This window comes from Ixodes scapularis, unplaced genomic scaffold (assembly GCF_016920785.2).
Source record: "Ixodes scapularis isolate PalLabHiFi unplaced genomic scaffold, ASM1692078v2 ptg000005l_1___fragment_3__unscaffolded, whole genome shotgun sequence".
In the NCBI taxonomy this organism is placed as follows: Eukaryota; Metazoa; Arthropoda; class Arachnida; order Ixodida; family Ixodidae; genus Ixodes; species Ixodes scapularis.
This window is the reverse complement of record NW_024609887.1, coordinates 395,408-411,127: the sequence shown is the minus strand read 5'-3', so window position 1 is coordinate 411,127 and position 15,720 is coordinate 395,408.

Sequence of the window (15,720 nt, the reverse complement as noted above, 5' to 3'; positions counted from 1 at the left end):
TCCAGGAATAAACTTCAACTGAAAGTCGTACTTCATTAATCGTAGAAACAACCTTTGCAATCGTTGGGGCATGTCACCCACAGATTTTTTTGCTACGGCGATAAGAGGTTTGTGGTCCGTTTCAACTAAAACCTTCCCCCCGTACACAAAGTCATGCAACCTCTCGAGCCCGCAAGTGACTCCCAGGGTCTCCTTCTCATTCTGGGAGAATATGGTTTCTGTATCCAACGGAGCTCGCGAGGCGTACGCCACTGGCCGCCACCCAGTTTCGTACAGTTGCATTAATGCAGCCCCTAATCCGTATTGTGACCCATCTGTCGATGCTCTCACTGGTTTCGCAGGGTCAAAGAGCGCAGGTGACGGAGCGGTCACTAGGAGTGTCTTCAGGCCCTCCCACTCTGTTTGATGCGCACCAGTCTACTCAAATACAGTTCTATATTTAATGACGTCACGTAATAAGTTTGTTTTGGACGACAGATTAGGTATATACTTGTCAAATTTGTTTATAAATCCCAACACACGCTGCGCATATTTTTTTGTTTTATCTGGCGTCGGAAAGTCGTGAACACCCTGGAATAGGTTTCCGCTCGGTTTGATTACGTTCTCACTTATCGTGTCTCCTAGGAAAGTGACTTCTTTGCATGATAACTTGAGTTTTCTAAATTTAGTGTGAGACCTTATCGCATTGCTTGTCTTAAGACTGCCATTGACGTTCATCATGTTCGGCCTCGGTTCTTCCCCAGGCAAGTATGTCCAGAGGTCGGCATTTAGGTCGCCCTGACACACCCTCACTCTCACAGCCACACTCAAGTAAGCCCTCACTCACCGTCACCCTCACTGCTACACTCACCTTTAGCCCCTCACTCACCCTCATCCTCACAGTCAAAGTCACCTTCAGCCCTTCACTCACCCTCACTGAACCTCACGGCCCTCACGCCCCTCACGCACTCATCCGCCCTGACGGCCCTCATGCACTCATGGCCCTCACGCCCCTCACCTCCCTCACGGACCTCAAGCACTCATATCCTCACGCCCCTCACGCCCTCATGGCCTTCACGCCGCTCACCGCCCTCACGCCGCTCAGCGCCCTCACGCACTCGTAGCCCTCACGCCCCTCACGCACTCACCGCCCCACAGGCCTCACGCACTCGTAGCCCTCACGCCCCTCACACATTCACCGCCCTCACGGCCTTCACGCACTCATACCCCTCACAACCCTCACGCACTTACGGCCCTCAAGCCACTCAGGCTCGCTTCATTTGGGGCAATTTCGCCCAGGAACTGGACGTCGCAACACCACGCAGCAACACGGGCCGCCCACGTTCACACGCAGCAACGACTTGCTAAAATTTGCCATCATCATGAAATTTTACTTTTCTTGCACTATTTCGACCAAGGAGGATAGAGGGTTAGGAGAGGGGATGACGCCAGCCGCATAGCCTCCACAAGCCATGCTTCCTTGACGTCTCGCGTCTTTCTCCTTTTTCTCCGTGCTCTCGTCAATTATCAGGCCAACGTGACCACATCTTGTGACCGTAGCTAGCCTTCGTCAAGCTATGGGGTATTAGAATACACCACAGTCTAGCCTTCGATCTGATAAAACCTACTCGGCGGAGCACGCGCAAGCCTGCAAGGAGTCCTTCTACAATCAACCATCCATCTCACACGTGACATGTCACGCGCACCAAGTGTCAGTGAGAATTACGGTCACGTTGGCCCCAAGATCGTTTAAACTTTTTATGACTAGGTTTTACCAATATTGCAACGTTCTCTCTCCTAGTACTGGCAACCTCCTTGATTTAAATACACAATTACTCGCTCTAAACATGTTTTTATGCATTTAAATCTTGTTGAGAATACTAATACCTCTTTCTGAAACAGTTTATATCCAAATACGATCAATTTCGAACCAGACCCTAGTTTTTGTAGTCATTATCATCGGCACGAAGTATCAGGTGAAAATATTGCGTCTCTGATTGGATGCAGCCGCTTCAAACGTCTTCAAATTGCTCCGAGTTGCTCGCTTTTTTCGAGCCGGACCCGAACTCAGAAATTCGTGTTGATCTAGGGAAGGCTAGGGAACAACCCGCCGGCAACACCGAAATTGCTGAGAAAGTTGCTCCGCCTGAAGGGGGCCTCACGTACTCACGCCTCTCACGCACTCATGGCCCTCACACCCCTCACGCCCCTTACGCAGTCATGCCACTCACAAACTCACCACCCTCACGCCTCCCCCAACCCCCCCCCCCCCCCTCCCCTCACCCCCCCTATGAATTGATGAGGGTCGATTTCATGAACCGAGTTCAAATGCATGGTGTGTGTGTGTGTCGATGACCGTGGAATGTAGTGCTTGAGGTGGCTACGATGTGCTGTGAATATTGCATAGGTATGATGGGGACTGCCAGTAAAATCATGAACTCAAAATGTTATGGGACCCAGCTTACGAAGAGCCTCACAGGGACCTCTGTAGCGTGGAAGGAACTTTTCAGCCCGGCCTTTCTCCCGAAGGAGTCATCGTACCGAAACCCAGTCTCCACACCGTAAATAAGGTGTGGGAGGAGGGGCGGGGGATGATGAATCAGTGCGTCACTGAGTGCGTACCTAAGCACGCAACATGGAATTGCGAGGTTTATTTCTCAATGCATGGAAACGGCATTGCGAGCTATTTGTAAATTTCTCTGCTCTTAGCTTCCAAACGGGATTGTCACCGATTTCGCAGGGCAGAAGTGGTGCACGTCCATACACTATTTGGAAAGGGGCGAACTCGGTTGTTGATTGTTCAGCATTGTTCATTGCAAAGACTGCGTATGACACAAGTTTTCCCCAGGTTTTGTGTTGTTCGTTCACGTAGCTCGCGAGTATGCCACTGATGGTGAGGTTGGCCCGTTCAACAAGACCATTCGTTTGTAGATGGTATGGCGCTGCTTAAGCATGTTTGATACCATGAGCTTCCATTTCTCTCCTAAACGGAATGGAAATAAAAAACGAGGCGCGATCACTCACGCTAACGCGAGGTACACCCTGCCGAAGTATAAGTTGTTCTCGAAAGAACTTTACATAAAAATCAAACGCCTCAAGAACATACTTGCTCCCGCTTGGAGTATGGGTAAAACGGGCCAAGATGTTCGATGCCGAGAATTTTGAAGGGTGATTTAGGCAGTGGTACAGGCTGGACGCCTTAGTTGATGGTGGGGTTCGCAATTTTCCGTGACCTATATTTAATGCACGACGCTACGTAATCGGCAACGTTTCTGCGAACACGTGGCAACCAGTAGCGCTCCAAGATCTCCTTTGTAGTTTTGTCTCTTCCTAAATGTCCAGCGGTTAGGTTGTCGTGACAGAGATGGAGCGCGGCGATACGTAACTGCGTGGGGTACAAAGGGCTACCAACCTCGCGTTCCGCGGTAGCAGCGGAGCCCATGACAGGCACGAAAGGCGCGGCGCAGGCGTCATTCGGCTGTATCAGAAGAAAATGTCATTCGGGACATAATATCTTAAACTTTTAGGGACTGAAGTTTGAGATTCATCAAGGTTATACACAGAGTTTCGAAGCTGAACCTCTTCTTTGTTCAGTTCTTCAGCTGGGGCTATCGGTTTGCTAGAAAGAAAATCTGCGTCCGTGTGATATTCGCAAACTCGATGAAAGATATTCAACTGATACTCTTGAAGTAGTAACCCTGCGAGCAAGCTTGGAATAAGGACTTGTTTCGAGTGTAGCCAAAGTAACGCAGAGTTCTCAGGAACGGCTGTGAAACGATTGCCATACAACTAAGGCCGACAGCGTTGAATAGCCCAGATGAGAGCTAGGCATTCAAGCTGCGATGAATGGTAGTGTTGTTCCGCATTGGTGAGGCGCCGACTGGCGTAAACGATTACTCGTTGAGCATTTTTGAGGTGTTCTTGGAGTAATACAGCTCCCAAGCTAATTCCACTGGCGTCGGTGGGAACAAAATATGGGAATTTCAGGTAAAACGGGGCTAAAATTGGCGCCCGGTGAAGGCTTTCCTTAATGTCGTTCAACGCACGTTTCTCGTGGAAAAACGACGACGACGAGGCGATGTGGAACATGTAGCCCATGTCAAGTTCCCGATTCAAGGTCGAATATTCCCAGTTCGTGCCCGCGGAATCTACAGAAAAGCAACTGGGAGGAGAGTGGAGATCATCGACAACCTAGAAACTGAAACTTCCGACCCAACGATCACTTTCGGGTGAGCAATCACCCCTCGATCACTGGCTACACCGGCCCACCAACCTAAGCCTGGCAGCTGCACAGCTGTACAGCGAGGCCTAACGCCAACGGAGCTTCGCCCGGGACGGCCCAGGGCGCCCCCCGCACACCTATAACAGCCCGCACCGCCGATAGCGCTCACCTATTCATCATGGACGTGCAGGATTCTTCAACTTCTCGAACAACGGAGTGGAAACTCGCCACTCCGGCACCAAGACAGGTCAAGGCGACGATGGTCGTGCTGAAGCTGACGAACAAGGAACACCTCGCCTCGATAGGCCTCGCCGCACTAACCAACGCCCTCAAAATGGCGGCAGCCCTCACCAAACAAGAGTGTGCAGATACCTACTTCAAACTCCGAGCGCCGCAGAATATCCTCATCGTGGACAGTTAGGGCTCATTCCCACTGGAAGCGGATCCGCGTTCGCAAAGCGGTTGCGAACGCGGTTGTATAAGGATTCAGTACAATTGCACGCGCACACGATGACATCAAATGGGCGTGCAATTGCACTGGATCTTTATACAACCGCTTTCGCAACCGCTTCGCGAACGCGGATCCGCTTCCAGTGTGAATGGGGGGTTACAGAGCCACGGCAGTACAAAAAATCTTGACAATGCAACAAATTCAAGTGGTGGGCACTACGCACTCCTCTTGACGTAAACAGCGCAAATAAGTTACGTAAGGAAGAGACAACAGGAAGGAAAGAGCGCTGACTCACAGCTGAGGTTTTAATAATGATGTAGTGAAAGAGAAGGAAGGTGTCAAGTGCGGTAATATTATTAAATTAAAGAAGGTTTCAATTATTAACCTCTTTCTAAGGGCCATATTAACGGAATGACAATTTACATTTTTAAGTAACCCAAGTGAATATATCTACATACTAATATTCTGATGTGATCTACAAAGTTGACGGTGACCCAGCGGTTACTGGTTGTCACAGCCAGAAAAAAAGAAGAGAACTACGATGTCGACGGTGATCCCAAGGGGGGTTGGCTTCCACAGAAATAAAAATTGAGAAAAAAATAAATTAGGGGCTAAAATTAAAAATTGGAGCTCTTTCGCCGTCAGAGCAATCGAAGGCGTACTTATGCAGGCTAGGCCCTTATAGGCGATCTTGCACGCCTCGTACACCTCTCTAGTCTTTTGTTCCTGAAAATGTTTAAGCACCTTAAGGGGTATTCACACGAGGGAGAAATCCCGGGGATTTCTCCCCGGCACGCGCATCCCACGACGAAAACGTCAGGCTTTCCGATGTGCAAAAGCCTCGCGTTTTCATCTCGTGATGCGCGCGTGCCGGGGAGAAATCCCCGGGATTTCTCCCCGGCACGCGCATTCTACGACGAAAACGTCAGGCTTTGCGATGTGCAAAAGCCTCGCGTTTTCATCTCGTGATGCGCGCGTGCCGGGGAGAAATCGCCGGGATTTCTCCCTCGTGTGAATACCCCTTTAGTCTCAGAAAACCTTGGTGTGCACCCGCAATCTCTCACATGCACAGCAAGATTGCCCGCTGGCGTTGAGTTTAGAGAAAGTGTATGTTCCCTGAGTCTTACATTGATGCACCTTCCAGATTGTCCCAGATACACCTTCCCACATGACAACGGTATCTCGTATATGATGCCGCTGTGACATTCCACGAACTTGCTTGCATGGTTGATTTTACATATGTCGTGTGTATCCTGCTGTTCGTTGATTTTTGGACATAATCTTTTAAGTTTGTCGGGCGCCGTGAGGAGGATAGGAACCTCAAACGTTGCGACTACTCTTTTTAGGTTATCGGAGAGACGGTGAAGGTAAGGCATTACCACTGGTCGGGTCTTTGTTCAGTTTGGACTTCCTCTTTGACGTTGTTTTAACATGCTCTCCACGATGGTGGTTATAACTGAAGTCGGGTACCCTGATGCGCGAAGTCTCTGTAGCTGGATGTTGAAGCGCTCTCCTGCTGTGTGGTCGCAAGACTTCCTCAGAGCTGCCCGCAACGTACCGGCAACAATTCCTCTCTTGACCAGCTTAGTGTGTGTGGAGTCAAATTGCAGAAGACTTTTCTTTGTTCGTGGGGCGTACATCCAGCATACACTGTCGTCGTGGAATGTTATTTTGAGATCTAAGAATCGGAGTGACTGGTTTTCCGGCCATTCATGTGTGAACTTAAGTCCCCCGGCGTGTTCTTCGAATGTCGTTTGAACGGAATCCATAAACTGTTTCTCACATTAGGGTCGGGCATTAAGGAGGATAAGATAGTCGTCTACGTATCTGAATATACGACTAACCTGGGGAATGCCAAGGTTGTCATCAATGGCTCAATTACATTTCGAGAGGTAAACATCAGTCAAAGCAGCAGCTACACAGGATCCTATACAGATTCCTCTCTTCTGTATGTAGTGTTCTCCATTGAACGTTACCACAGTTGAGTTCAAGTAAAACCGTAGAAGCTCAAGGAAGGAATCCACTGCATGTTAAAATAACGTCAAAGAGGAAGTCTAAACCGAACAAAGATCCGACCAGTGGTAATGCCTTACCTTTACCGACTCTCCCATAACCTAAAAAGAGTAGCCGCAAAGTTTGAGGTTCCTACCCTCCTCACGGCGCCCGACAAACTTAAAAAATCATGTCCAAAAATCAACGAACAGCAGGATACACACGACATATGTAAAATTAACCATGCAAGCAAGTTCGTGGAATGTCACAGCGGCATCATATACGAGATACCGTTGTCATCTGGGAAGGTGTATCTGGGACAATCTGAAAGGTGCATCAATGTAAGACTCAGGGAACATGCACTTTCTCTAAACTCAACGCCAGCGGGCATCTTGCTGCGCATGTGAGAGATTGCGGGTGCACACCAAGGTTTTCTGAGACTAAGGTGCTTAAACATCTTAAGGAACAAAAGACTAGAGAGGTGTACGAGGCGTGCAAGATCGCCAATAATGGTCTAGCCTGCATAAGTACGCCTCCGATTGCTCTGACGGCGAAAGAGCTCCAATATTTGAATTTTATCCCCAAAATTATTTTTTTCTCAATTTTCATTTCTGTGGAAGCCAAACCCCCTTGGGATCACCGTCGACATCGTGGTCCTTCTTCTTTTTTTCTGGCTGTGACAACCAGTAACCGTTGGGTCACCGTCAACTTTGTAGATCACATCAGAATATTAGTACGTAGATATATTCACTTGGGTTACTTAAAAATGTAAATTGTCATTCCGTTTATATGGCCCTTAGAAAGAGGTTAATAATTGAAACCTTTTTTAATTTAATAATATTACCGCACTTGACATTTTAATTCTCTTTCACCACATCATTATTAAAACCTCAGTTGCGAGTCAGTGCTCTTTCCTTCCTGTTGTCTCTTCCTTACGTAACTTATTTGCGCTGTTTACGTCAAGATGTCTATCCAACTCGCCCAGCAACTCATTTTGGTACTACACACTCCATCTGTGCATAGGTGGCGAAGGCGGCAGAAAACGCGAGAGTAATTAACGGCATCCCGCTGGACGCAACTGGTGACTTCATTAAGGAGAACCTCAAAGTACAGAACCGAACGGTCTTGGGATTCAGGCTACTCGGTACGACGAAAACCATTTTCATCACCGTGGAGGGCCCGTCGCTTCCAAGGTACGCCATATACGACTCGGGAGTGTACCGCATGTACCCACCGCGACAACGGAATACGCAGTGCGCGCACTGCCTCAGCCTCCAACACAACTTGGACGTATGTCCGTGCAAAAACGAGTACATACGCTGCACAGCATGCGGAAAACAATTCCCGCCGCAACAAAATCCAAGCGAGACGCCGCACGATTGCGAGCTGCGATGCGCCAACTGCAAAGGTGATCACGCCGCCACGGACCCGCAATGCCCAGCCAAGCAGGCGGTAGCGGAAGCTATAAAGGAACGCTTCGAAGCACGTCAAGCACGTCAAGCAAGAGCCCACCAACTGAACACGAAACCATCACCAGACACAAACCCGAAGCAGAACCCGCAGGAATGGCCGAACCTCCCAATAAGCAACAGGTTTGAGCGCACCCTCAGCAGAGGAAGGAGCCGCAGCCGAAGCTACAGCAGGGGTAGGGGATCCAACACTGCCAAGCAAAATGTGACCCTCGACAAACAAGCCCGAAGCCGCAGTAGGGCAAATCAAAGAAAACCCCAACAGCTACAACACGACCAACGAAAACGGACCAGGTTCCAAGAACCCTTACACAACCCGTGGTTCCAGAAACAGGCATCCAGAATACATGGCCAAGGAGGACAAGCAACAGGAGCCCACCAGGAAAATAACAGTAGCAGTTACCCACGAGTAATCGCGAACATGCAGGGACTGGCACAACTTATGGACACCCAGTTGAGTGGCACGGCCTCACAACCCTCTCCCTCCTCACTAACGGTTCTAAAACCCGCCACAATACAAGCACCAAGCCCACCGCCCTCGCAAGAATACCAGCAAACCAATACAAATGACTACACCGAACTACGCCAAAAGATATCCACTATAATAGCAGAGTCCATACCCACCATCTTAACCGCACTTGCCCCGATGCTCCAACAAATGATCCAACTGGCATTAGCACCAATACAAGCAGACCTAGCGGCCCACCAGGAGCAACTCAGACCACACAAGCGCGCCGCTATGCCCGCAACCGTGAACGCGAACGTGGAACAGCATGACAATGAATAACACAAACGCGGGACAACAATCAAACCCGCCACACAGCAGCACACCAACGACGTACCAAGCAAAAACAACCTCAAGAGACAAAAACGACGAAATAATCATATGGCAATGGAATTGCAGAGGGTTCCGACGAAAGAGGAGCCACCTCTTGCAACAGATGCAAATAATTGGAACACAACCGGACATAATAGTCCTGCAGGAAACAAACGGAGCTCACGCCATACAGGGGTACGACATGTACACGCAACCGAGTATCCAACACAATACACTGGTTACCGGGCAGAACGTGATGAAAACGGCTACTATGGTAGCCACGTACATCAGGAGATGAGATGCCGACATTCCCTCTATACATTATGATACAACGGCAATCAACACACCCACAATGGAGCATGTGGCGACCAGCACACTTCTGGGAGACCAAAGGCTCCATATAATCAACAGTTACTGGCTACCTAACCAACCTACTGCACGCCTCCCGCCCCTGGACATGAAACTAGGACCCAACAGAGATAGGGACACGGTGGTAACGCTGGGAGATTTCAATTGTCAACACCCATCTTGGGGATACGCGGTCACGTCGCCACTAGGAAGAAAGTTACAGAACTTCTCCGCCAATCAAGGTATGACCCTCCTAAATGACAGGACGCAGCCAACGCGCACTATTGAACCGCACCAAACGGACACCTCTCCGGACTTAACGTGGATTCAGGGCCCACTCAGGGCGACGTGGGAGAACACAGGAGACGCGCTCGGCAGCGATCACCAAATAATAGAAATAAAAATCACTCCAAGGAAAAGGGGACGGAAGGAACGCCTCAGAACGACGAAGCTGACGGCATGGCACAAGGTCAGAGAGGAACTCCAAGGGGTGGATTGGAAGCACCTTGGATGCAAAGATTGGACAGAAGCGATCGCAGGAATGGTTAACCGTCACACCAAACACATTGCGAACACAAAAGACCACCCAACGGTCGATCAACACCTAATGACTCTATGGACCAAGCGACGAAACCTAACAAAACGCCTCAAAAATAGAAAGAACAGCAGAACCCTCAAGGCGAGAATACTGGCCTTAACTCAGGAGAGCCAGGAATACGCGGAAAAATTGGCCAGCCAAAACTGGATGCAACTCTGCGATGACATGAACGGTCAATTACACACGGTCAGAGCCTGCCCCATATTACGCGCGATCATGGGGCACCGTAAACCCAGGAACAAGCTCAAGAAACTCATGCTGACCACAGGAGCCACCGTGAAGGACCTCATAGGAGAAATCAGGGACACATTCTACCCAGACGAAACGCAGACAAAGGCACAGCAAATACCAACGGCAGAAACCCGCTTAGATAGAGAAGTCCAAACCGCGCAAGGAAGCGAAGAGATCACCGATGCAGAACTACAAACGGTCTTATTCCAGCTGAAGCGCAACACGGCGCCGGGGCCGGACAAAATAACAGACGGAATGCTCTGAAACATCCCTGACAACAAGCTCGACGAGCTCCTACGACGCATCAACGAGGTGTGGGCGACGGGAGAGTTACCAAAAGAATGGAAAGAAGCGCACGTAATCATGCTTCCTAAACCTGGCAAACTTCCCAACACACCAGCAAACCTCCGACCCATATCCAAGACGTCATTCATGGGAAAACTAATGGGAAAGATGGCATTAAACAGGCTAGAATGGCACTTGGAAGCCACGAATCAGCTGGCGCACACCCTGGTGGGTTTCAGAAAGCACGTCAGTACGCAAGACGTAGCAAAAATGATCAAAGAACAGGTGTACGACAACCCCAGCAGGGTTCAACAGCGCACCATAGTTGCGGTGGACCTAAAAAGAGCATTCGATAACGTCACGCACGAGGCTATCCTCAGAAACCTTCGCGAAACGAACCCTGGAATTAGAATGTGCAGATACGTAAAGAACTTCCTCAAGGACAGAACGGTGAGAATATTGGACCCTGAGGGTCAACCCTCTCAACCATATCCCCTATGTAGAGGAACACCACAAGGCTCCATACTATCGCCGATGGTCGTTAATATAACAATGAAGAACCTCCCGACTAAACTCAATGCGGTCCCAAATCTCCACCACGCTATAGACGCGGATGATATTTCCGTCTGGTGTACGACAGGCAACCCGGGACAACAAGAAGAAACGATACAAACGGGGCTAAACATCATCCACGAACACACAAACGCCATAGGGCTCCAGTGCTCACCAGACAAATCGGAATATGTCGAAGTCATAATCCACCCACGACAGAAAATGGCAGAGGAACAGCGTAAAATTATGAGCCTCCACATAGGAGGCACGTTAATACCCCGTCGGCCAGCTATAAAAATACTATGATTTTTCTGGCAACAGGACGGCAAAAGCATGAAGTGGACCGAAAAGACAGGAAAACAACTCAATCAGATCTACAACATGATAGCACGTATCACGCGCTACAATCGCGGAGGGAAAGAGCACGAACTCAGGAAAATAGTTGAAGCGACGGCGTACTTCAGAGTCATGTACTCTTATCTATACACATAACTAACCCAAACGAAAAAGAGGAAGATAAAAGCAGTGCTGCGGAAATGTCACCGTCTAGAACTAGGAACGGCCAAGTACGCAGCAACTGCGCTAGTGAATGCCACAGCTATCCACAACACCCTTGAGAAAAAATCCGAAATCCAACAAGAGGCACAGAGACACAGACTGACCACATCCCAACAAGGGCGGAAAATCTTGAGCAGTCTTGAATACTCAACTGAGCGACTCCCAGAGATCCCCACCCCGCCACCACTTTGGGAGTCCATCCCACATCTTACAGTACGCCCTATCCTCAAACATATGCACCCAGAAGTAGACTCAGAAAGAAGAAAGAGCAGAGCGACGCATCTAAAAGACCCTTGCCATGACATCTACTCCAAGGACGCAAGCTTCACAAACAGTAATGCCACTACCGCATCGGTGGGTCCCAAAGGCCACGTCCTGAGGCGTCATGCCAACGTCCCATCGGTGACAGCAGCCGAAATACAGGTGATCGCCGAAGCCGCAACCCTCCACTCACACACAACGAATGAACTCACGATTAGAACGGACAGCCAGGACGCGCTCAGGGCTTACGCTAAAAACGACTTACCTGAGCACATATTACGACTCCTCACCCAATACATGAATAATCACCCCCACTTACGCATCTACCTCGAGTGGGTACCAGGCCACCAGGCAATCGAAGGGAACGAAAGGGCGCACGCCCTGCCTCGAGATAACCCAAAACCGAGCGTACCAACCGGTTGGCCGCAGGCCTAAGACCCAAGAGAAGACAGAGCAGAGCAGAGAAAAAAAAAACGAATAACCTTCTTCAAGGAGATGAGAAAGGAGCAACGCAAATTCCCCACTCCACTACACAGTACACCGCGCAGACAAGCCACGTTCATACGACAAGCACAAACAAACTCACTCCCGTGTGACATGACGCTACACTACATACACAACCTCGGAGGACTGCCAGATGTCAAGTGTGCGGAGCACAACCTCCCGATAACAGGCATACATACTGGGAATGCCCGAGGGCACAGAACTCGCCATACATTCTTGAAGAAACTCAGCTAGCACTCCACATCCCCCACACGTGGGAGAGCTGGGCAGCACCACCACAAGACCTGCAAGCTACCTTATGGAAACAACTGCAGAACCATGTCGAACATGTCCTCGGATTAACACCATGCAACATCAACGAACATGCAAGCTAGGACGGACACTTCTCGTAACCTGACTACAAACACCATATAGAAGTGGTAAAACCAAAAAACGTGGCTCGGACAATGAGCTGCTTTAAAGAAACTATGTTCCTTCCTCGCTTATCGTCTATCGCCAAGGATTGTTTTTACGAAGTAAGAGTGTGAGGGCTGTTGCACGACTGGCGAATTGTGATATAGACCCGCGAAAATAGGATGCAAATCCCAGAAATCTTGTGACCTCTGAAAGGCGGCTTGGTCTTGGATATTTTGACACAGCTTCCAGCTTTGCAGGGTCGGGATTGTTGCCATTCTTGATGATAACATGACCAAGATAGAGAAATTCTTCAAAACTAAAAAGGCATTTTTGAGGTTTGATTCGTAAGTTTGCTCGTTGTAGTACGTTAAGAACAAGCTCGAGTCTTTTTTTGTGCTTTTCAAACGTCGTCCCTTATACAATAATGTCGTCAAGATACACCAGTGCCCTAGTCCACTTGAGGTGGTCTTGAACTCTATCCATAAGGCGTTGAAGGGTAGCTGGCGCGTTAAAACGGACGAATGGTAATCGCGTAAATTGGTAATGCCCGACAGGAATTATGAACTCGAATTTTTCGGCATCGTAAGGTTCAGGGGAACCTGCTAATATCCTCACACAAGGTTAAGGGTTGTGAAGCAACTGGTGCATCGTAGTCTCTAAAGCGAATTATCAAGGAAAGGTAGTGGGCATTTGTCCTGTTTAGTGATGCTGTTGACCTTCCTGTAAACAACACAAAAACATACACCCCCATCTTCCTTGCGTATCAAGACACCCGGTGACGACCATGGCCTGTTGGATGATGTGACAATACCCCTTTTAAGAATATCGTCAACCTGTGTTTGGAGACGGCATGCATTAATGGAGCAAGGCGACGTAAAGGTCGGTCAATGGGGACATGATCGCCTGCATCAATGTTGTGTTTCGCGAGATGTGTGTATCCGAGTTCGTTCGGAGTTAGCGCAACACGTGCCCGGTAGGTTGTTATTAGTTCCTTGAAGGATTCATGCTGATGATTGGCGAAGGTATAGACCAAACTGGAACAAATCCCATCGTGTTTGTGCGCATTTTTCGAGGGGTGTTCTGACCATCCTGGTTGATCGAAAGCCGCTCTTAGATGTTCTGTGGGAGTGAGAGGAAACGACTTGCCGACATAGTGTCCTTGCTGCAGAGTGACTGAGTTATGTCCGAGATTCTTCATCAGGATGCTGAACTGGCCTGCTCTATTTGTAGCCAGCGTTCGGAGTTCTGTCACTTCGTAGCCAGGTTTTGAAATCCGGAAAGCCTCACAGACAATGTCACCGTTAAGGTGGGGTGGGTTTGACCGCACTTTGATCCAAACGGCTCTCTGGTTGTAGCACTGTTGTAGTCACAATATGAATGTTCCGCGTTTTTTTTTTTTTTTTAACTGAGGATGATCGAAAAAATTTGTGTAGTAGAGTTTCTAATACACTTGCTCCATAAGATGCAGACGATGCCAAGAGAAGTACGATGTTACTCCAAAAGAGTCGAAGCAGGAAGGAAATGCGTAAGATACACAGTAACTTGTAATAAACCACCAAATGAGTCGAAGTAGCGCATAATCATTACATGTACTTTCTTCTAATGGCCGAGTTTCTTGACAAACAGTAGAAGGTTTCGAAGAAAATAACACCGTTTTTGCGCACTAGTTGTCCCCAAGAATTAAAGGACACACACAGTTTTGAATTACAGCTATATCTTCAATTGATGTACGACCGAATACTGTAATTTTCATTTTGACTTTTTTTTTTCTCGTTGGTACAATTTTTCCATGAGGGGCTAGTAGAACTGGGTAGTCAGGGAACACTTTAATGTCCGAAGAAAGAAAGGACATATCAATTGCATTCAAAGCTGCTCCAGTGTAAAAATGTGCACCCAGAACTCCCACGTTTTCAACCGGTACAGGATGGCGGGGAATTGACGTTAACTTGTCTGTAACTGATACGAGGGGCCTTTGAGGGGTTATACCCGGTTCCGCCTCCAGGGACCGGGAGTAGTGTTTCCTGATGTAGCAGGAGCAGCTGAGCCTTCGGACGCAAAATGACCATGACGACCACATCGATAGCACGACCCAGAGGTATTGTTCCGTGAACGAGCGGACGCAGGCTGAGACCGCGTGTGCTGTGGAAACGTCGTCGGTTGTACTGCGACTCCAGGAGGTGTTGCAGGTTGCATGCCGTTGGCAGCGGAGAGCTGATTTAACCGACTAGCCATCAATGAAAGTGAGGTGCCGGCGATTCAATACTAAAAAAGGACTTGAGGAGCTGAAGATGGCAAATAAGGTCAATACCTAACTGCGTGACACCGCTCCCGGTCATGAAGAAATAAAAAGTCAATCACGTCAAAAAAAAAAAACATAATTCACGGTTTGACACGCGCGGCGACTGAAATCTGGGAGGTATAATATGAAAAGTATTTTCAACTTGCTTTTTTATCTCGCCATACAATTCGCGCCCACCTCCATTGAGCGAGTACACAGACTTGGCCGTTTTTCTCAAAACAAACACCCTCTTACAGGGACACTCAAGCGTTTTTTGGAGAAGCTACTTTTTGGTGCGATGGTGTTAAGGAAGTGTCAGTGAATGAGTATCTTCAGTTTTAGAAGGCAGAAACGCTTATTAATCACGCAGGAATACGTGCGGACTCTTTTCTGTACTTGCGAGGACCAATGAAATTATCGTATGTTTGAAAATTTTGCGGTCTTTTTAAAGTTTCGCTAAAAAAACAATTTTCAGTTCATTTAAATACGTTGTGCATGATAATTTCACAAGACGTAAAATATTTCTAGTTTAGAATACGCGATAGCGCAATTATCGTTTCACAAACAAGGGACTACGTTTTCTATTTGCCTTCCTCCGCGGGGGGTGAATTTCCCGTTCCCCAGGGATGCGCGGAAGCGCACGTATCTCCGTGCGTTGCAGGCCGGTCGTGCCGGTCGCGGGCCGGCCGGCTCCTTCTATCCGCAAACGTGGCGTCGGTGGTGATCGTCGGAATGGACGGCCTGGTGAAAGCTCATCGTTCCGCGTAAAAGCGCTCTCC